This window comes from Nanorana parkeri, unplaced genomic scaffold, assembly GCF_000935625.1.
Source record: "Nanorana parkeri isolate BGI_ZX_2015 unplaced genomic scaffold, ASM93562v1 scaffold18, whole genome shotgun sequence".
Taxonomy (NCBI): Eukaryota; Metazoa; Chordata; class Amphibia; order Anura; family Dicroglossidae; genus Nanorana; species Nanorana parkeri.
In genome coordinates this window covers 1,903,193-1,925,278 of record NW_017306286.1, presented here as the reverse complement: position 1 = coordinate 1,925,278, position 22,086 = coordinate 1,903,193, and positions in this window count along the sequence as shown.

The following is a 22,086-nucleotide window of genomic DNA, read 5'->3' as shown; positions in this document are numbered from 1 at the left end:
TGGGGGAGGGGGGCAGGGGTATATGATAAGATGTGGCTATAGGGGCTATAGTAGTAGGGGCTATAGATTTTGCAATGTTACACAAGCCTGACAGGTCAGCAAAAGTACAAAGGGTTTTCATAAGGTTAGGAAATGAGACCAGTGGGTTAGTTACAAAGAGAGCTGTGGCGTCCGTAAACAAACACAGTTTATGTGTTGTTCCAGTGAGATTAATACGTGATATATTCACATTACTGCTGATCATTTGGGCTAAAGGCTCTATCACCAAGGTGAAGAGAAGAAGGGAAAAGGGACAACCCTGTCTGGTACCTCTTTGTATCGGGGGTGAGGAAGACTAGAAGCTTGAATACCTGACAAAGGCTTTAGGAGAGGTATAGAGAGAGGAGATCCAGCTGAGGACGTGTTGGCCAAAGCACCAGCAGCAAAGGACATAAAACAGGTAATTCCAAGAGAGCGTTTTTTATCATCATTTATAAGTATTTAAATAATTAATGATAAAAGATACACTATTTGATGTTATATCAACAAGGTTCCCTAAAAGTCCCATATTGGCTCATTTTCTATGTGTTGCAAATTAGAGACAGCTTGAGTAACAGTGATCATAATGTAATTATGTTTGCCATAAGTTACAGGAAAGAACATTGTTGTTGGTAATGACAAGAACTAATAATTTCAAAAATTCTAGTGTCAATAAGCTGTGCGATTCACTGTGTGATACTAATTAGGACCAAATAGTCTTAACGAAAAACATAGAAGAGGGAGTGTCCTAAAGCTGTATTCAACAATGGCATTCGCCAGTGCATTCCATTGGGTAGCAAATATAAAATAACAAAAGTTCAACCTATGTGGCTAAATTCTAGTGTAAAAAGCAAATAAATAAGAAAAAATGGCTTTTTAAAATATACAGAAGAGATGTAAGGGTGAAATCAGGGCAGCTAAAATAGATGACAAGAAAACATATTGCTACAGTACGAAAACCAACAAAATCTACAAATACCCTCTACTTCTATAGTAAAAAGGTGAGGACAGAACACGTAGGCCCCATAAAAGGTGAACAGGGGTCTGTCTTAGGGCCTGCGTTGTTTAACTTAAAAAAAAAATAAAAGCAAATAAGCAACATTACAGAAAGACCTTGATGTAATGGAGAGATGGACAGCTACATGGAAGATGATGTTCAATATTGAAAAATGTAAAGTTATGCACTAAAAATATGCATGCAATATACTCATCAGAAGGGGCCCCTCTGGGGAAATTGGTGATGGAAAAAGATCTGGTGGTATTGTAGATCACAGATTAATAGCATGCTAACAACGCTAGCAGACTACTCTCATGCATTAAAAAGGGAATTTATTCAAGCGATAAGTCAATAATTCTAACCCTTTACAAAATACTGGTTTGGGCTCATCCTGAGTAAGCAGTTCAGTTTTGGTCACCAATTCACAGGAAAGATGTCCTTAAACTAGGAAGAGCTCAGCAAAGAGAAACAAAATGAATAAGGGGGATGTAGGACCTCAGCTAATTACACTTATTCACACTAGAGAAGATGTGCTTAAGAAGGCATATGATCATACTGATCAATTCCAAAAACTTATAGATATCTTCCTCAGTGAACATAACACACACACACACATTTAACTGAATGGGCCTGTGTCTTTTTTCAACCTTATTAAACACGGTAATATGTATATTATACATAGTTGATACACATTACATAAAGCATTGGCACCCCAATCTGATTCATTTTATCTTGAAAAAAAAAAAATTAATTGAGTACTTTTTTGCTGCAACGCATGATTAGCTAGGCTGGAGTTCTGAGGTGGAAGTAGCAGACACAGCATATTTAAAAACTATTGAAAGATGTACATTACACTTCCAAAAAAAAAAGCTGAAGTCCTCAACTTCATACCATGCGAATACCATAGCATTGCTTGTGATCCCCTATTTTTCAGCACCACACCTTAGGCCTACGTTAGATAAAATTACAACAAAGAGTGAACAAAAAAACTTCAAAACCATAACCCCGCATTCCAAAGACGGGGCAATTGTTATACTGAAATAAAAATTGCAGTTCCATTTTTCAGAGACAATAGCACAGTGGATAGAGATTAATCAGCTTGATTGGGCTGTAATGCAAGAGGGGAAGACAAGGCAATTTTGATCTAAATTTTGTGTGGCAGCTAGTTGGCAGAGCTCAATCATCAGAATACACCTCAAATTTTCAGGCACATCGCGGGATTGACCCTGCAGAAAAAATATTCAAATTTTGCAGCGGAAGAGCAGCTGCAGAAACATTATGTGCAGCACTTTGACAGTGCATGATCATCAGACTACACCTCAAATTTTGAGGCACATAGCAGATTAAAATTTGGGTAATTTGCACTGCCTGATCACTAGATTACATTGCTAACTTTTAGGCACAATGCAGGACTGACATTGCAGAAAAAGTTACCCAAATGTTTTGGCACCAGGATACATAACAATTTTTTTTGTGCAGTGTAGAATTGACCATGCAGAATTTTTCCCCCTAAATGTGACAGCTTAGAACCAGGTGTGGAGACATATGTGGCACCTTGACAGTGCCATAGCACCAGAATAGGGCAGTAGAGGCCACCAACGGTAGCAGGATATGGTTAGGTCAGGCAAAGAGTGGTAAAAAAAGTTGGTAGCATTGGTTGGATCTGATAATAGCAGCAGACCAGCAGCAGTGGCTAGAGATGGTAATGATGTAAGATATAATAATTTTTTGGGGGGGGCAGATCTAACTAAAAATGTATTTGCTAGCATCATCTGCAGGTGTTTGGTACTTACTGATGATCTAGAACTGGTTCATGTTTATAAAAGTAAGCTGGGCATCTCTGTCTGTGTAAAACTGCCCCGCTGCACTATATGTCTGCTACTTCACCTCCTTTCATTTACCTATGGATACAAGACACGTTGGCCATGAAAGGGGATCTTGCCATTTTCTGGAAAGTGGCCTTTTGCAATTGTCATGTAACATAAAGGTAATGGTTTCTTCAAAAAGCAACTCGAGTCCTCAGTGTTGCTGAGGACAATGGTGTCCTTAAGGATCTCAACCCACCCACGTACAACTTTCAGGGTTTGGGAGGGGTGAAATGTACCCCTGAAAGTCTGCTCCATGGCCTCCTTCTCCTCACCGCTGGCACCCCTACCCTCTCCTTATCCTCCTCCTCTGTCTGCTCTTGCCTCACAGACATGAAGTCAGTTGTGAAAGGATCTTGCAGTCCATGAGACACCAGGAAGTTCTCTTATTCTTCCTAATGCTGTGCCACCAGTGTCTGGTCTATTACACTATGCAGTGTGTGCTCCAGCATAAACACCAGAGTGGTCATGTCACTGTACCACGTCTCGTCATGCATGGCAAACCACTCTGGTAGCCTCTTCCAATGGTGACGAGACGTCCTGAATCATGAGCCACTGACATGGTGAAAAAATTAAGCTGCTGCAGCATAGCCAATATCGAGTTCCAGTGCATGGGCAAACTGCATATCAGGTGAATTGCAAGCAGCTTGTGTTGCTGCTGAGTTTTAGCCAGGAGAACACTAGCTGGGTATGACTGCCTGAAGTGGCCTCATACTCTTCTGGTTTGCCACAGGACATCATGGAAGCTGGAGTACCTAGCTAGGAACCACTGAGGCACCTCTTGCGGACGTTTGCCAGACGAGGACCTCGTGTAAACTAGCATTGAGAAGCTGGGCAGAGGGATGATTGGGTGAATATTTTTTCATATGCTTCAGCAGCAGGGGAAGATACATCAGCCTAGTCAAGGATGCTGCTGGAGATGGCGAAGTAGGGTAAAGAGACTTACTGCAAGGTTGAAGCCTACATTTGGTGCTACTTTGCGTGGCCCCATGCTGATCCTCTTCCCCCGCGTGATGTTCCATAAGGTAAGTCTCTCAAACATCTTGTCAGACTTCTTGTCAGACTGTGGCTTGAAGCCCCAGATGTCGCAGCAGATGCAGATGGAGATTCTTGAGGGAGTTGGGGCAGAGGTGGAAAAAGAAAAGTGAGGAGGAGTAGTGTGGGCCTTCTGCTACCGACCAATATTATTTGTGTGCTGCTCTCACTGAGCTTTGTGGTGAACAATCATATAACTCCTCATGCATGTGGTGCCCAAATGACTGTTAGATTTACCACATACATTTATGTGTAATCCATCACAATGCACTCCTCCACGGCTTTAGTAGGGGAAAGACAGCCGAGTGCTCTCCAGCAGGAGTGTATCCTCGCTCCAACCAAACAGGTTCCTTTACTATAAACAAGGTAGGGTCTTGCCCATAAAGATGCTGTTTGATGGTTAGGATTGGATTTATTGAGCATGCTGTCCTATGCACTCATGAGTGATTATGCCATTTGTGAAGTTTTCATCCCTTTTGTCAGCAGTTATGTGACATTGCTAAAATGGTATACAAGAGAGATAAAGAAAAGCGGGGCTTTAAAAGTGTCCAAACCATACAGATCATATGCAAAGATATAAACTATCTATGTTAATAGAGGCAGTTCACGGTCCGTAAATACTGACAGAGGACAGAAGGTCATTGTATCATGTCAATGACATTTTAATTGTAACCAAGTCTTTATGTATTAAATATACGTTTATACAAAACCATGTATGTTTGATGGACGTTCTGTATGGTTTGGACACTTTTAAAGCCCCGCTTTTCTTTATCTCTCTTGTATACAATTCTAATTGGGGGTGTGGTGCCTATCCCTAATGGTTCAATTCAATTTTTATGCTTTAAATTGCTAAAATGGCAAAATTAAGCTCAGAATGTGATGTACTATTGGAAACATTATACTGTCTGTTTTTTGCAGCTATCATAGAATACTTGGAAAAGAGGAGGTAGCTGCACATGATGTGTGCCTATAAGAATCTTGTGGCTTCTCTTACCACCCTCTGTCTCTTCCATTACAACTTTTTATGCAATGTACAGTAAATATGGTGCTTTGGCTCTGCTTCCTGTGATCCGTGATGGCTTCTAAATACCTTATGGGTAACATTGCCCTAGCCTGAAGGCATCCAAAGAAAGGTCAGAACATGATAATGGATTTAACTGTGGATTGAAAATACTTTAATGTCTCCAATCACACTATTTGAATTAAATAGAAAACTGAAAGAGATTGGAAAGTGCGTTAAATATATATTTTAAGAGGAATCACATGCGTTCTCACTAGATCTTGTGATTTTCAAATAGAGCCTTCTATTTTACTTAGTTTTTTTGCAACATAATCCTATTATTCACACTATCCATCTTTTTATTCTACGTGCAGTAGTGATGCCTGAATTACAATACATTGCTTAATATTATTTATTTTTGTTCTTGAAGTACATTGTAATATATGTAGTGGTGGAATGAATATTTTTCATTAAATTTACATATAAAAACCCCTACATCGTTTTAATCCTAAGGAATTCTGCATCCCATCTTATATTAGGTATAATACTCTTTTGCCTAAGGCTTTCCCAGAGGGTAAAGGCAAATGCCCTTGCTCCTGAACTATAGCCTCTAATTTTCCTTCTCTGACCATTTTAAATTGCTTGTCTCTAGCTAGTAGTGTGGAGTCTTTTGCTGTCCATGTACAGACACAGGTAAAGGTCTGCCAACACTATGGATGTGACAAGGGTCATACTTATTCACAGGGCACTATTGCTGTATGCTGCCTGTGTCAGAGAAGTGAATCAGAGGATGGATTAGGACTGCATGCTGGTGTCAGTAAATAGGTCTATATTGTAATCCAGTATGTAGGTTTGGGAGGTTACAACAAATCAATGCTTTTACTGCTACTACTCTTTTGGATTTCATATCCGCAGCTGAAGTAAGGCCTAAAATAGTCAGAATATCAGCCATTCAGGTTATGAAAGATTTAATAAGGCCTTTGTTTCTTGTGCATAGACTGGGCATAGAACAGCATATCTGGGCTACTTTATTGACCTTCTGGAATTTTTTACAGATTAGGTCACATGAGTTATGTAAATCGCTATAAACATTTTCCCATATAGCCCCATATGGCAAAGCTAAATTCATTGATTGAAGAGGGCAAAGTTACTGCTTAGTTATGATTTAAAGCAGGATTTGTTTTTGGCATACATGGGAACAATTAACACAGGATTGGCCACAATCTGCCCTAATATTGTCTCTGCGTGTTGGTACTTACAGTATGGGGCTTTGGTAGATATTTAATTTGCAGTCTTTTGGTCCCTTTTGTTATAGTTGTCCTTGGCTTAAAGCAGCCTTTCTCAACCTTTTCACCATGGAGCAACCCTTAACATTTTTTGCAGGTCATGGGAAGCCCTGAAATTGTTTTCTTTTCTAAAGCTCATGGTTTGTTAATTCATCGATGCTCAGTGGCACTGGCCACAACAGTACACTAGTGCTCTGTGGTAACAGTAACAGTACACTGGTGCTGTAAGGTACATACCAGAAAGCCACCCCGGGTTCATGCGTGCACCCTGCAGTGTGCTCCAGTCCATAGGCTTAAGGGAAAATATGCACTTAATAATCAGCTTGCACGTATTGGATTCCATGCACGCAACTGTTAGCTCACTACGCATGCTGTTACGCACGCACGTTCAGTGACGTTTGATCCACTATAAAGTCAGTGTGAGTCCTGAATTCATTACTGACTGGTCTCAGCTGTATCCTATTTCCTGTGTGCTTGGCTTTCCTGTGTTTTGACCGGGCTACTTCCCGGACTCTGCTTCTGATTACCGACTTGGCACTTCTACCCGGCAACTGGCTTCCTTGTGTTCAAACCTGGCTTGTGATCTCGACTACTCTGTGTTTCTCGATTTGGCACCTTATCCTTGCAAGTGTTCCCTAGGGTTCAGAAACTCTTGATTAGAGTCATGAAGATTTGATTGCCGTGATATACAACTAACCAAAGTTGAAGCAACAAGTCTATTTTCCCTACCTGCTGGCAGTATTTTGTACATGTACATAATTCAGATCACCAGAACGACTTAAGGCAAATCTGAATGTAAGGTCAAAATGTGATGTTTATTTGGTAAATGTATATCTGTTTTGGGGGTCTGTAAATGTATCATGTTAATATCTGATAACTTATATAGAGGTAGGCTTTTCAAAGATGGTCATAGATGCTTCAATCAACTTCAGTCAATCCAATTTCCACTAGCAATTAGCTCCAGACTTCACCGAAGAAATTATATTATTGTCAACCATATGATATTGTTGTTTACCACTATAGTAACCTGTGTCCAGTGGACACAAACCACTTTTAACAATAGTCTATGAGCAGTGACAGACATAAACCATGGACTTGCTGCGGTATTTTTGATAAGATACAATGAACTATCCTAAAAGTGACCACAGACAGAGGGAAATCATCATCTGATTCCGCAAGTAACAAGTGAATTGAGAAACAAACATATGTCTTTGTCCAGTCCCTGACTTCTTGGGGAAGAATACATGCAAGGCAAAAGTTAGTTTGTCCCTTGACAAACTGGCATGGGCAAAACCTTTTCGTACTCTTCCTTCTTTTTTCTTTAGAATAAAAATGCTCACTTTCCAACCTGCGTGTGCTTTACTCTTCTTGTTCTTAAGACAGTGCGACTCTGATTGTTAGAGTTGAAGTAATTATAGGCATTTTTCTTTTACATATTTAAGCTGTTTTCTCAACACACAGATAGCAAAGGGCTTACACTCACAATTATCAGAACATTAACAGTTCCTTTGCAATATCTGTGTTGTTGTACAACTTAATTAATTAAATGGGAATATGAAATCTAATCCTCCTTTAAACTCAGTTTTCCAAGCCAGCCACACCACTTCATGGCAATGTGAACTTTTACACAGAAATGTTTTTATTGTGCTAGAAAAGACAAGGAATGCATCTTCAACAAGGCTATATGTTTGAATCATATCATAAACCATAATATTAAAATCAGATTAGCAATCCAGCACCACTGAGTTTTGCCAGCAAAGACTCTGTGTGTGAGAACATTTGTACCAGCAATGGGCAAGACATAATGCAAACATACATCACCGACATCACCATAAAAGATATGTTCCTTGTCTTTTCAAGTACAATAAAAACATTGCTGTGTAAGAGTTCACATTGTCGGGTGCATTTCCCTGGGTGGTGTAGCTGGCTTGGGAAACTGAGTTTAAAGGAGGATTAGATTTAGAAATATGCCTCATGCTTTATTTATGATTAATAAACAGAATATTAATTTTGCACAAACCTGTTTAATTTATGAGGCGTTATCTCTTTTATTCCCCAATTCTTCCTCTCTAATCAGCTGATTAAGGCTCATATCACACACATACCTCATTTCATATTCCCATTTAATTAATTCTTTTGTACAGCAACACAAATATTGCAAAGGCACCGCTAATGTTCTGGTTATTTAGAGTGTAACCCCTTCGCTGTCTGTGTGTTGGTTAACTGATAAGAGAACACACATCAAAAGTGTCATTATGAAACCTTTTCGAAAGCAACATTTGGATTATTTTTGATAAACATACCAGACGCAGGAGATGCTGGCTATCTGGAGATGCATGTGAAAATTGTACAGATACAATGTACCTGTCTGTGTCTACTGTGTGCCTTATATATTAACAGGACTCAGCTATCTCTTTTGCCCCAGCCACCAATCAGATTTGATTTCTTTTTCTTTAGTAGGAATACATGGAGAAGAATTCAAATTGCTTGCCGTTCTTTAATTCTGTATGTGATCGTACTGGGGAGATTTTCCCTCACATGCTCGTTGGGCTCAGTTTTCTGTAGGTGCCTTATGTGCATCGACATCCTGTTTTGCATCATTTGTACTATCTGTAAGGTACATCACACATCATTTAACCATTTATACAAGACTTATTTCTCAGTAAATGGCAGTCACAGCTACAAAAACTTTACCAAAACTTTATTTAAGGCATAGTTGCCAGGTTTGCCAAATCCTGTGGGGTAGTGTCCATAATCCCCTGATCTGTCCAGCAGGATCTTGGACACTTGACAACTATGCCTTGAATGCTGTTTTGCTACAGTTTCCATAGAGGAGACTACCTTTTTAACCCAGTCACTTGGCAGAATGGCTCTAGAACCTGACACTACAGCTATGTCAGCACTGAATGTTGAGTGAAGTGATCTCCTGCCCAATAGTTGCAGCATAGTTCCAATCAGCAAAGGCATAGCAAAAGCATGTGAGTGTGTTCAGGTAAGTAACCACTGAATACCAATGCTTATTCTTGCTTTCACTGACACCCATGATATAGGGCTTGGTTTTGCTCCCAGTGATATCAACGAACAGGGATTTATTTTGCTCCAATGACACCAATGATATGGGGCTTAGTTTACTTCCGCTAACACCAATAAAAGGGGTTATTTTAACCCTGCTGACAACATTGGTGGTTCACTCCCACTGACAAAGGAGAAGACTGGTAACTTATGGCCTGGGATGGAAACCCAGCTAGCCCTTTCATAGATTTCTGTGGGCTAAAAACTGGGTAGTACTCAAAGTGTGCCATGTTGCTGTAAAAGGTGTTACTACAGGGTGTGGTTTTGTGGTTTATTGTGACGCACCTTTTCACATCTTCTGGCATCAGCTCCCTATGTGACTCTTGGTATATCACCATATAAGCACATGACATCTCAGAGCTACATAGGAAGTCAGTGCTGGATTACTTCCCTCTGCTATATGCCAGGTAGCTATACAATGCCCAGCATTTGTCACTCCTCTGAACAATCTCTAAATGACAAAGTATCTTTACAGCCTTTACAGATACTTTACAGCCCGGCACAGTTTTCCCCTGCAATGACACCAATCAATTGGAACTCAATTTACTGCCACTGTCACAGATAGGGTTTATTTTATCCGACTGACATAAATGATAGGGTTTATTTTATCCTACTAACACCATCAATGTGGTTCATTTTATCCCACTGACACCCACAAAGGCGCTTATTTTACTCCCACTATATGGAGTTTATTTTCTCACATTGACACCTAAAATGGATAAAATGGAACTTATTTTACTTCCACCGACTCACTTTATTTTTTCTAGCACTGACACCAATGATTGCACTTATTTTACTCCCATGTTTTCTTCATTGTACCCACGGACTCTATTTTGTCTAAAATATAGAAAAGCTATGAGGAAAATGCATCACTACATGCCATACACACCCACTTCTGACCAGGCTTCCATATGCACACTGCATCTCTCTTCTCTGACCCTTTAAGCCGGTATCCCTCCTAATTATTTCTACATTTCTAATTATTTCTAAATGTTGCAACTATGTCTAAAGGACCCCACCCTGCTTTGTTTAGACTTGGTAACAACAACTGAACATCAGATTATCATTTAATGGGTGCTTGGTAGCTTGTAGGGCCCCTCAACACCTGATTAAGGACAAGAAGCGGGTTTGGGTCGGCCATGATCTCAACCCAAACTCTGGCTGTTCACAGTTTGTGAAATTGATGAATAAATGGGGTAATTCACTGCCATGGCAACTAATTACCAATCACACAATTCCTGGCCTTTAAACTGCAGTCAGGTGGAATACGTTGTAGAAGGGCCAGTAAGGGGGGGTTTACAATGTGCCATTTGTTTTGCATTTTCAATGTCCCAGCCCCCTCCCTATAAAAGTTAGCTTTTCCATCAGCCTTTTTTCACTGTATGTGTGAAGTTAACGTAGATATGTAGAGCTGACAGAGCTTTTTTTCAGGGAGAGATTGTTACTGCTGTAAAGTGCTACCGTGTTTCCCCGAAAGTAAGACCTACCCCGAAAATAAGACCTAGCACTATCTTCAGGGATTTCTGTAATATAAGACCTACCCCGAAAATAAGACCGAGTTCGGTGGTAGGTCTTATATTACAGAGATCCGCTAGGTCTTACTTTCGGGGAAGCGGCACATAACTGTGTAAAAACCGGCCGCAGCTCCCGCCCTGCCCACACGCCCACCGGCCGCAGCTCACGCCCGCACGCACGCAGCTCCTGCCCCGCCCACACGCCAGCCGCAGCTCCCGCCCGCAGCTCCTGGACGCACAATGGAAGCGACATCCGCCGGGACCGCAACAGCACGCCGCCTTCCGGGACCTCGTCCACTCCTCCCCCAGCCAGGTAAGACATCCCCCGAAAATAAGACCTAGTGTCTTATTTCGTGCAAAAAAAAAAATAAGACACTGTCTTATTTTCGGGGAAACACGGTACATATAAAGCCATACGTTGCATTATACAGAGCCGTATTGTGCTACATAACAGTGAACTGCATTGCGGTGAGCTACCAAGTATGAAGCTTATTCTGCCCCCCACCACCACCACCACCACCACTCTGCCAATTTTCACTGTGCTGTATAGTGCTACATTACAGTGAATTGCATTCCTTGTAGTATAGCATTTCCAATTTCCTCTTATATTTTAGGTAATTTTTTATTTTTTTGTTATTTTATTATTTGTTACCTAATGGAATGCACTGGCTAAAACCATTGCTAACATGTCCTTAAAACACTCCTGCTGTGTTCTTAGTTGAGTAAATGTGGTCCCAATAAGGAGCATATATTAAGTAGTGAGGCTCCTTACTATATGCTACTAATTGGGACCAACTAGGAGCATGTTTTGCTAGTTGCGGCTTCCATCATTTGACCTATGGAAATGTTCTGTAATAAGTACAAGAAGTAATGAAACTTAGTTGAATGTGCCCAATCAATGTCAGGATAGATAAAGCATCCCATAATAATAACATTGCCTTGCTTCCCCACCAATTCTATCTGTGAGACAATTTGAATGTCGTCGTCATCCCTGATGTTAGGAGGCCTATATTATATGCCCATCACTAATTTACCATTTGTATTCATTAATTTGTTTCTCCAGCCATACGGGCTCTGTGCTCAAGTCTTGTTAGTGATGTCATCTCTAACATTCACTTTCAAACCATTTTTGAGATGCAGGCACACTCTTCCCCCTCTTATTCGTACCCTGTCCCTTCAAAAGAGAGTGCACCCCTGGATATTCCCAGCCCAGTTATGTGTGCTGTCTAACCAGGTTTCTGATACTCCAGTAAAGACAAAACTGTCATCAAGCAGTAGAAGTGGCTCGTGGCACCGGCAATGTTTCTGAAAATACAACCTTAGAGGTCCTTTTCTTTAGCTTGGTACCTGTCCCTGAAATCTTTTTTAAAGATGCACCATCTTCCTCTGACTTTGACATTAGTACCAATGTGTACCATGACATCTGGGTCCTCCTTAACACCATTCAACATTATGTCCATCTGATTCACATTGTGTCAAACCCAAGTGCCTGGTAAACAAAAAACTGTTTGGCAATCGCAGTCTTATGGAGTCCCCTACCACCAGAATCTGCCTATCCGTGATGGACTACAATGTCAGTTAGAATTAGCAAACTAAATGTGAGATTATAGTCCATCACGGGAGTGAGCTTGGAGTGGTGGCTACTTTGCAACACACACAGGGACAATAGGGAACAAAAGTAGCCACCCTCCAGAAGGAAGGACAGTGTCACCACCAATTCAGAGATGATTTGAGGATCTACAGACAAGTAATACACAAATAAGATACATTTTTGTTACTAGCTAAGGTACTTGAATGTATTTTTAGGATTTAACTCCTAAGTTTAATGTCACTTTAATAATTAAAAGATAAAGATGCAAACATATGCAGCACTTAGGTTCTTCTGTTGTCTCACTGTAATTGATCATCCAGCCATTTTGGCTGTGGTTCATTTGCCAAAAGTTTGTGGCTAGCTGTACACATTCAAGATTTTGGTTAATTAGAGACTGTATCCCTGCTAATTGTCAAAAATAGACAATTCTTATTTTTTGTACTAGATATTGGTCTGCCCAGTTTTCACATAATGGAGGGAAATTTGAATAGTTTAAGCATGCTTTATGCTGACAGACAGAGAAGGTCATGTAGGGAAGAACTACACAGAAGCAGAAAGACTGCAGATAACAAAACAAACAGGCTTTTGCTATGCAAATCATATTATATCACCTTATAACCTAATTTAGTAAACAACGTGTATAACAACATAGTAGAAACCAGAATTCCCCTTTAAATCTGCAGGATTAAAATGCTGATATGATGAGTGCTATGAATTCATTTGCCTTCTGTGTGACATTGCTAAAGAATTATGTAATCATGATTGTTGGTCATGGTTTTTGCTATACTGCTGCACAAAGTAAAACGCTCTTGCATATTAATTGAGCAAACAACATGCACAACCATTGACATGATTTGTCTTGACAGTAATTATGCTGATTTCCTTGCTTTGCTTTTAGAAAATAACCCTGATAGTCTCATGGGAATCTGACATTCAAAACATGTGCCCCAAATGTTTCTGTTCTTTTGAACCTAAATCCTCATGTTACCTCATTTAAAGTGTTCAAGTTTTGATTTGTTTATTGAGAACACTAAAGGTATTTTACATGTATTTAACTTTATATGATCAGGTATTAAAATAATCACAGCTAAGGAAATGGATGTTCCATGCACAGATAAAGAATAGAACAGACAAGGGTGTCATTGCTCCCCAGCTTTAGTGTTATCTCTTTCCCATCCTACATTAATCTGCACAGCTCAAAGCTGTCTCCATATCAGGAACATCACACATTATGGTATTGGAAAGCATGGTATGATCAGTAAAAATCAGATTTCAATAACTACAAAAGACAGCTTGAACTACTAATTTTCCACCAGTGTGACTAATGTTTAATTTGTTGTGGAAATATTAATATATGTCAGTTGCTTCTTGAAAAACAAATCCACATAACTCCTGTATATACGAAATCATCAATCATTCAAATTTACAGGATAATGAATTCTGAAAAACATTAAAAAAAGCTTCACTTTTAAGCAGGGATTTAACAATCAGCAAACTCATCATTGTTCACATTCTATGGGTTCGTCTTCTTAATGATAAGCCTCAAATACAGTTCATTAATCCATCCATTCCTGTTCAAATAAATTCCTCTCATTTATGTATATGACCACTTTAGTCTGCCATTCAAATATAATTGAGCTTTAGAATACAGCCAGTGGTATATGTAGCAGCCGCCACTACACCTGACAAGCGTTAACATCGTTCTGGAGGGTGACAGCCCGACTAGTGTGGCAGCAATCATTTGATCACTCGCTCATTCCTGCTTAGCTGTTAGAGGTAAAAACAGAGATTTCATGATTACTGCTTACCTCTAGCTCTAGGTGAAACCCTACAGAAAACTGACTTGTCCTCTGCACTGAACTCCAAGATGGACACGGTCATCTTGGAGGAACCTGTGTCTGATTGGACATAGAGCTCTTCCAAAATTTTGGCAGCCATGTGGAACCCAGGGAGACTATACATGGCCCCTGCTGGGTCATTTGTTTTATAAGCTTGTTGCTAGATAGCTATCATATTGGCATACTGGTTATTCGTTAATATAAAACACAACAAAAAACAAAAGAAATGTTCTCTTGTCTGGCTCCTTTAAAGAGCTACCACTCAGCTACCTGCACTCAGGTATATACATTTTTGTGAAGGGGGAGGAGGGTAGATATAATTTACTAACGCTTGTACATTAGGGTGTGTTTGTAATAAAATATAAAGATAGTATCATGTTCTTCAGCTAAGGCTGGGTTCTCATGGGCAATGTTAGTAGGAGGTAAGTGGGTAGCCTGCCAACCACTTATTGCACACATTCTGCCAACCAGTGCAACAGTACCCCTGCAGTTGATTAATAGGCAGCTCTTGTTCAGGTGTCACTGGGGCACCTAGATCAGAGTTTCATGGCAGGAATCTTCATCATTGCAACTTGTGTTTAGTTAATGCCTTATTTACAACAATGAGAACGATTACCCAATACCTAGTAGACAGTTTTCCTGCTTTTAATGTGGGGTTCTCTACAATTTCCCTTCAAAGTGAGGAGCCTTCTTCCGAATGGGGACATAGATAGCAAATAAAAATTTGGCAAAGGGTTTTGACCCTTTGCTATTCTATCCAAAAAGTTTTGGATGGATTTGGGTTTAAACTTCATGGACAAAACAAAATACACGTTAAGGGGCCTATCTGTTTTCCACTATAATCTGCAGTATTACTTCATATAGAGGGTTGCATTTTATGGCCCATTCATAAAATGCAAGGTGCAGTATAAAGTCTGCTATATAACATACGCTCTCTCATTTTAGTGGAGCAGAAAGAACTTGAGATTGGAGATGAGGCATGTCAGTGGACTTTGACAGGTCACATGACCAGACCCTCCTGCTTTTTTAGGCTGGGTTCACACCTAGGCGTATCGAATATGCGCGTATGTCGCGCGTTTCGTGACGCGCGTATGTAGCGCGATTCACGGTTAAAAACCGTGCAACAAACGCGCGTTTCCGAGGGCTACTTGGCTGTATCCCAATGGAAACGTGCGACAAAAGCGCCCCAAAGAAGCTCCTGTACTTCTTTGGGCATAGGACGTTTTGTAGCGTGTTCATACGGCCTGTAATACGCTCAGGTGTGAACCATACCCATAGGAAATAATGGGATTTCGGTGTTTGAGCGTTTTGCAGAGCGTAGGAACGCGCTACAAAATGTCCAGGTGTGAACCAGCCTAATTAATCTTTGTTCATTCATTTGCGCTTCACTTAGTTTGGGACTTATGAATATGTGGAACTCTTCTTTTTTTTTTTTAAACCAGCAATATGACCACAGTAGGGCTATATACTGATGCTTTATACAAAAGTAAGTTGCAGTTTAGATTTAACAGCAGTTTATTTTCCTATTGACCATTTTATTTTTGAGACATATGCAAAACTACATGCTGCCTGATAAATAAGGTGTACAAACTTGCCAAAATTCTTAGTCACACATTAGGAACAAGGTGGCCATACATACCATGTGTCCAAACCATGCTCAGATTTTCATTTTCATTGCAACAAAGTCTCTCCCATTTTATATATTGAAAGCCATGACAGTTATATTACAGTCAAGCTGCTGACAGCTGTCATCTAGTGAACCTCATATATTATTAGGACAAGAAATGCATAGTAAATTAAGGGTAACATTCAGACATTTGTAGTATGAAATAAGAGAGCAGATAGCACTTTCATGGTTAATAAGAAGCTGCTTCATCATTCTGTATACTATGGCCCCAACTCGTTGAATAGCCAATCAATGAAATGAACATGCATAGTGTGACTCAAAGATTTATTTCTGATTTAAATTATTCCAACCTACATTCTAGAGCATGAGGGATGGCGTAAAGAAGCATTTTATGATGGATTTTATTATATTATATATGACACAACCAGAAGCATTTTTCTGACAGTCACCAGATTACACATGCAGATTAGGATATCATTGTCTTTGCATTCTTAAATTATTGTATCTACCATCGTTTAATATTACACACACCCAGAAAGACTTAAAAATAATCAGGCCAAGAATTTCTTCTACAGTGTGTTGCTACAAGAACAGCAGGCAGTTCTGGTATTGATTATTCATAATCGTAGAGCTGTCAAATGTCAGTTTTGCAGCACATTCATATTTCATCATAAAAAATATAAGTAGCACAGCAAATGTTAGTGGTTTAACTGATACATAATATCATCATTAAGAAAAAGCCAAAAATAAGACTTTTTTAGATAAAAGGCCATAAGGTCTATTAAAAAATGTGCATCATATGGAGTTTAATATATACAGATAAGATTGCTACAGGATAATCAGTTGGTCATTAAAATCAAAGTAAAAATCTTGGTTATAGGTATTTCTAAAAGTTATAGCTATAGCTAAATTACATCAAGTGAAATAAGGGAGTTCAATCTTTACTTAAATTCTGCTCAGCATATATATTATTGCGTCTATATACAAGAATATATATGTTGAGCAAAATTTTAAGTTCTGCAGGGCTTCTCTTTGTTGAGTTTTAACCCTGCTGATCTATGCAAATGTACAATAAATGCTGTCTTCTAATGCAATCAGGGCACTTTAAGCACAAATAAAGCTCTCCACCGCCCTGCCACCCCCACCCTTCTCTGCTTCTTTAAACTCATTAAACTTAGCTGAAGCTCTGAATTACTCCTGCACTTGTATCCCACGACAAGCCTAAAATGCTTACATTGGCCCGGAGAAACTGCTGTCCTCAGATCTCACAAATGCCTAGTCATTTGTTTGTGTAAACTATTCTGATAAAATGGGTGACCTCTCAGTACATTGTGCAGTATGAAACATTCTCCAGGCTGCCTCACACTGTTGCAGTATGTTATATACACACTATTACACTCTGAACACTGTGCTCTGTGTTATATACTCTATACTGTTATATTGTTAGACAGAAATTATTCGTACCACCTGGACTTCCAAAATCCATCCTATTCAATGTACATCTATGCCTGGGGCCTAGGAAGGAAGATTTTGACATACCAGATTTTAATAGCCTTGAAAAAGAACCCTAATCCCAAGAGTCATAGTTCACTGTCTGGCCTATCCTTTTTGTACAGATACATTATGCTACTTGTCTACATGTGCATTAATATAGATGTAAAATGAAGAGACACTGTTTTGTTTCATAATATGCATGTCTATTAACCTTTTAGACATTTTGTCGTACGTTTAATATGCACTTATAACAAGCTGCTGGGGAAATTTAATAAAAGCATTCACATCTTTCTGTATAACACAGCAACGCTGTTTCAACAGCACAGTAAATTTGTTTTTAACATAAGACAAGAGGTGTGAATGTGAAAATCCACTTAAACTATCTGTGTAGGAGATTCATTTAAGGCGGGTGTTAATGAAAGCCTGCAAACCTTTTTTTGACAGCATTAAATGTGCCATGTGAAAAAAAGAAGTTTAGCACTTAAGACCGCTAGTCTCCGAGATGCATCAGATGTGTGTGCTAATGGATGAAAACTTAAAAAAAATTCTATTAAAAGACATTGTTTTCTATTTCTACCATATTAAATTACTTATCCCCATTTAGATTGTGCGCTTAAGGAATATAGTAATGTTTACTTTAAATACAAGTTCAAATAAGAGAGTGCTATAATGTGTACAAATAATCTATAAATGAATTGTCTTAGTAAATAATAGGTAATGTATTAGAGTTCACAGTAAAGCTAATCAGCACTGTAGTACCTTTTAAACTCACAGCATTCACTTATCCATTAACAGCTGGTCTTGTGTTGGCAGCAGTGGCTTCATGACACTGCCAGCTGATGTGGGAACTGCCCAGCAGAACACTACAGGGTATTCAGCTGTCTCAAGGGTAAAACACATATTTATAGTTCCATATCTAAGAAAATTTCAATTCGGATATGTCTTTTGTAGCAAGGTGTGACCAAGTAAGTCTGTTAAATGAAGCAACCTTTCTAAATTCAATTAGTGAATAAGCAATCACACATTTTTTGAGCACAGTGTATATTTGCTAAATGTTGTGTGCCATGTGCATTATATATTTTTAAATGATAGATCTTGCTACTTTAATTTTAGAATAAACCAAAATGGCCAAAATATACTGTACATCCATCCTTCATGGGACTGAGCTACAAAGATTCCAATCATCCAATTTGAATGTTGTGAAACTGATGTTTTGTGTCACATACATTCTTTTGTTACCTTACACATGCAACAGACATCTCAACTCTTCTGGACGTTCCTGAAGTCTGTCGCTATAAGATAGCGTGAGAGAAACATTTTATCCCTGAAAGGTTTTCTCTGCTAGGCTGTTATTTGGTTATTTCAATTTGCAATAACCAACAGCAGGCTGGCTATTGTACCTGCCCACTCCTGCTGTCAATCAGCAGACGTGGACCTGAAGTTCTCCCTCAGGTCCTCCTCTGCTGATTGACAGCAGCAGTGGACGGGTGCAATAGCCACCATGCTATTGGCTATTACAAATTGAAATTTCCCATGCAGTCTGTTTTTTTTGTTTTTTGTTTTAATTCTGGTGGCAACAAAAACAGCAGATAGCAAGGGAAGCATTAGCTCCCCTGCTATTTGCCATCATTTTCAGGGAGGTGCCCTCTCCCCCATTCCCCCCCCCCCTCCCCCCCCCCCCCGCGGATGGGGTTTGGGGGAGAGGACATCTCTCTGAAATGAGAAGGGCACCTCCCTGAAATTAATTTGTTCAGGTTGGGATCCCTGCATACAATATTATTTGAAAGTATATCTCAAGCCAATGCATTTTGTTTAGCATATAGTAGTAGATGGTTAAAACCCTAATCAATGTCTTTTTTTTGCTGTTTATGTGCCATTGAAAACATTTCTCTTCACTCTCTACACCAGCAAAGTTAAAGGAAAAGGAAAAAAAAATTGCATTATAGGCAGTTTTCACTTATTCCAAAAGTTCTTCTCTATTCATGTTACAGAGACAATTTGACCATTCTGGATTTTATATCACTTTCTTTACTGCTGACAATAGTCACATGAACAAAGTGAGGGTTAAGTTCCCCAGTGAAGACATAGACAGTAATAAAAACCTGACAGTGACCTTAACACTTCCAAGCTCCTGATACAGAGTATGCAACTGACACACTAACACCAGAGGTTCACCGATTACGCTGGGAGAGCCACGATCTCCCAGTGTAATTTGAATGGCTGAGCTATCAGTTTCAAAGCCCAGCATTTGCCTCAGCTTTGTCCCAGCCCTGTTTCCAATGCTTTATAGCACATAAACATATCTCACCCACAGAAAAACATCAGTATTCCCATTAATAAAAAATATGTGACTCTAACTCTAATATTCCTGTATAAGACAGAGGCAATCACATACTATGTAAAAGTGAATTTTTGATGTCACGCCTGAGATACTGGCTAACTTGTCTTGTACTGTGACAAAATATTAATTTTGTCAGATATTTTTTGTAATGGTTAATGTATACATGTTCATATATTGTTCACTTTTACTGTGTAGCCCCTGGACAGTTTCTACATTGCTAGAGCGTTCTTTCTGCAAGGAGTTAATTATTAACATAAGAGAAGAGAATTATTACCACCAGAAGAGACAATGCTAAATTGCTCAGAACAAGCTACAGCTCTCATGAGGCGTTTAACAACCTCGGGGAGGTGTGATAATTGCTGATAGCTGTGAGCTCCGCTGAGGAGACTGCCCAATCTTCTGGACAGCAAATACCAATTCTGCTGCTGGTGAAGATTTGCCTGCTGTATCATAGACAGACACCGCTGCCTCTCTGAATAAATGCATGCTGCCAGGACCATGTGGCTGCTGTTAGAGTAAGACCAGCTGCTTCTGCACACAAACCGCTGACAAAGTATGGGCAACAGCCAGCTAGAGAGGGGGACGCCCCTTGCGCTGGCCAGTGAGGGTTATCTGCTGCAGGAGCGGTGAGAGGCCATGGACCATTGTGTTATTGAGCCTAAAATTTTCTCCACAAGTAAGACCTTGGTCCCCAATGCCAGCTAGCCAAGTAAAAAACCACGGTGCAGTAGGTTAGAGAACCGGGTATATTGGGACTGAGACTTCATTTTTACAGTTTGCTATAAACTTACATAGTTATTTCTAGTCAGTTTAGTACTGCATTTGGTTGGGATTAGACAGCCACAGCTGAAGGGGTTTTTGCTTAAATGTGTTATGTTGCATGCACTTTCATTCCTGAATTTACTGATTATGGTTAGCTACTGTCTGTAACATTAAGATTTAGTTTATAATGTAAAACATCTATAAAAGAAACTCAGAAGGTGTGTTGGTGTGCTGTGGATCTAGTCTGGGCGATTTATCCTGGTGTGGGACAGAAGAACACGAAAGATAGCGCAGCTCCTTCGGGGGTGAGGGCTACAAGTGAAAACAAAATTAAAAAGATGACAGCATATGTGGAAAACAAGTACTGCACATACCTATGTTTTAAGCCTATCCCTTGCAGTGGGGCTGCAAGGGTTGGCTGCTTGTTTATGTCCAGGGGACCTGTGTGAAGGACTTTAACTTACCTGATCCCTGCACCTGCAGGTTCCAAGACCGACACCCACAGCCTCTTTCCCCCCTACGCTCTGGAGAGTGGAGGCCCGCTGCTGTGTATAATGCAGGCACCATAGCCCTGATTAACAGGTGAGGACACCGAACGTCAGTCCACAAGTCCTTTTTAAGCTTAATGATGAAGTAAGCGCCCACTGCTGGGGGAGCAGGGATAAGGTAAGTAGAAGTCCTTTCCGGAGCTACCCTAAACATTAACAAGCAATTAACACTTGCAGAGCTGGGCTAGCTCCACTGCAAGGGGAGATTTCATTGGAGATAGGCTTTACGTTACAAAGCTTTCAATAACTCTTAAACCCATGCTACTCAGTTCTCAAATGGCAGCCTTTCCGCTCTATCAAAACAAGGTCTGCATAATCCCTAAGTTCAACGCTCTAAGTCTCTCAGCAGATGAACAGATAATGATTTCTATTATCTGTTAACTGGATGCTCACTGGATGCTCTGGAATGTTGACAAAGGTATATAAAGGCCAAAGCAGGCAATGCAGTTTAGACTCTAGCATTATTTGGTGATGGGCCTGTTATAAATCAGAGTGGCAAGTCTCAACAAAATAATTCCAGTGATAGGTAAGTATCATCCTAATAATTCAGGTGTTATCTTAATTTGGGGGTCAACTAGATTAAATAATATGTTTAGGCTTATGTGATAAGAGGAGGGAAGGATAGTGCGGGGTTTAGGTAACTGTTTAAGGTTAATTGTACACGATAGGATAGAAAGAAGTGTTCTTATAGCGGTCAGGGGGTGACATGAAGGGTGAGCTAAAATTGAACCTGTACTTTTTCCTTGCAAGGCAAGGCAAGGCATGGCAAGGCAACAGGCTTACTTTGTAATGACCTTTCCTTCGCATCCCTACCTCTCTGTTCAGCGACATTGGGTGAAGAGAAATAGCTCCCTCTTACACATACTTACATGTTGGCAGCATGAGTCTCAGCTCTTTCACCCACAATGCAGTACTAGTTGCTTGAGCCGCCAATCGTTAGAACCCTCTGCACTATCACATGTAAGAAATAGAGTCCTTAACTCTGTATAAGCTCTGACTAGATTAATTTGGAGTTTACAAAGGGCTTCTTCTCTAAGTCCCTGCCAGCTAACAGAATGATGGGGAAGGAAAAGTAACATAAATACAAGCAGTGGCTGG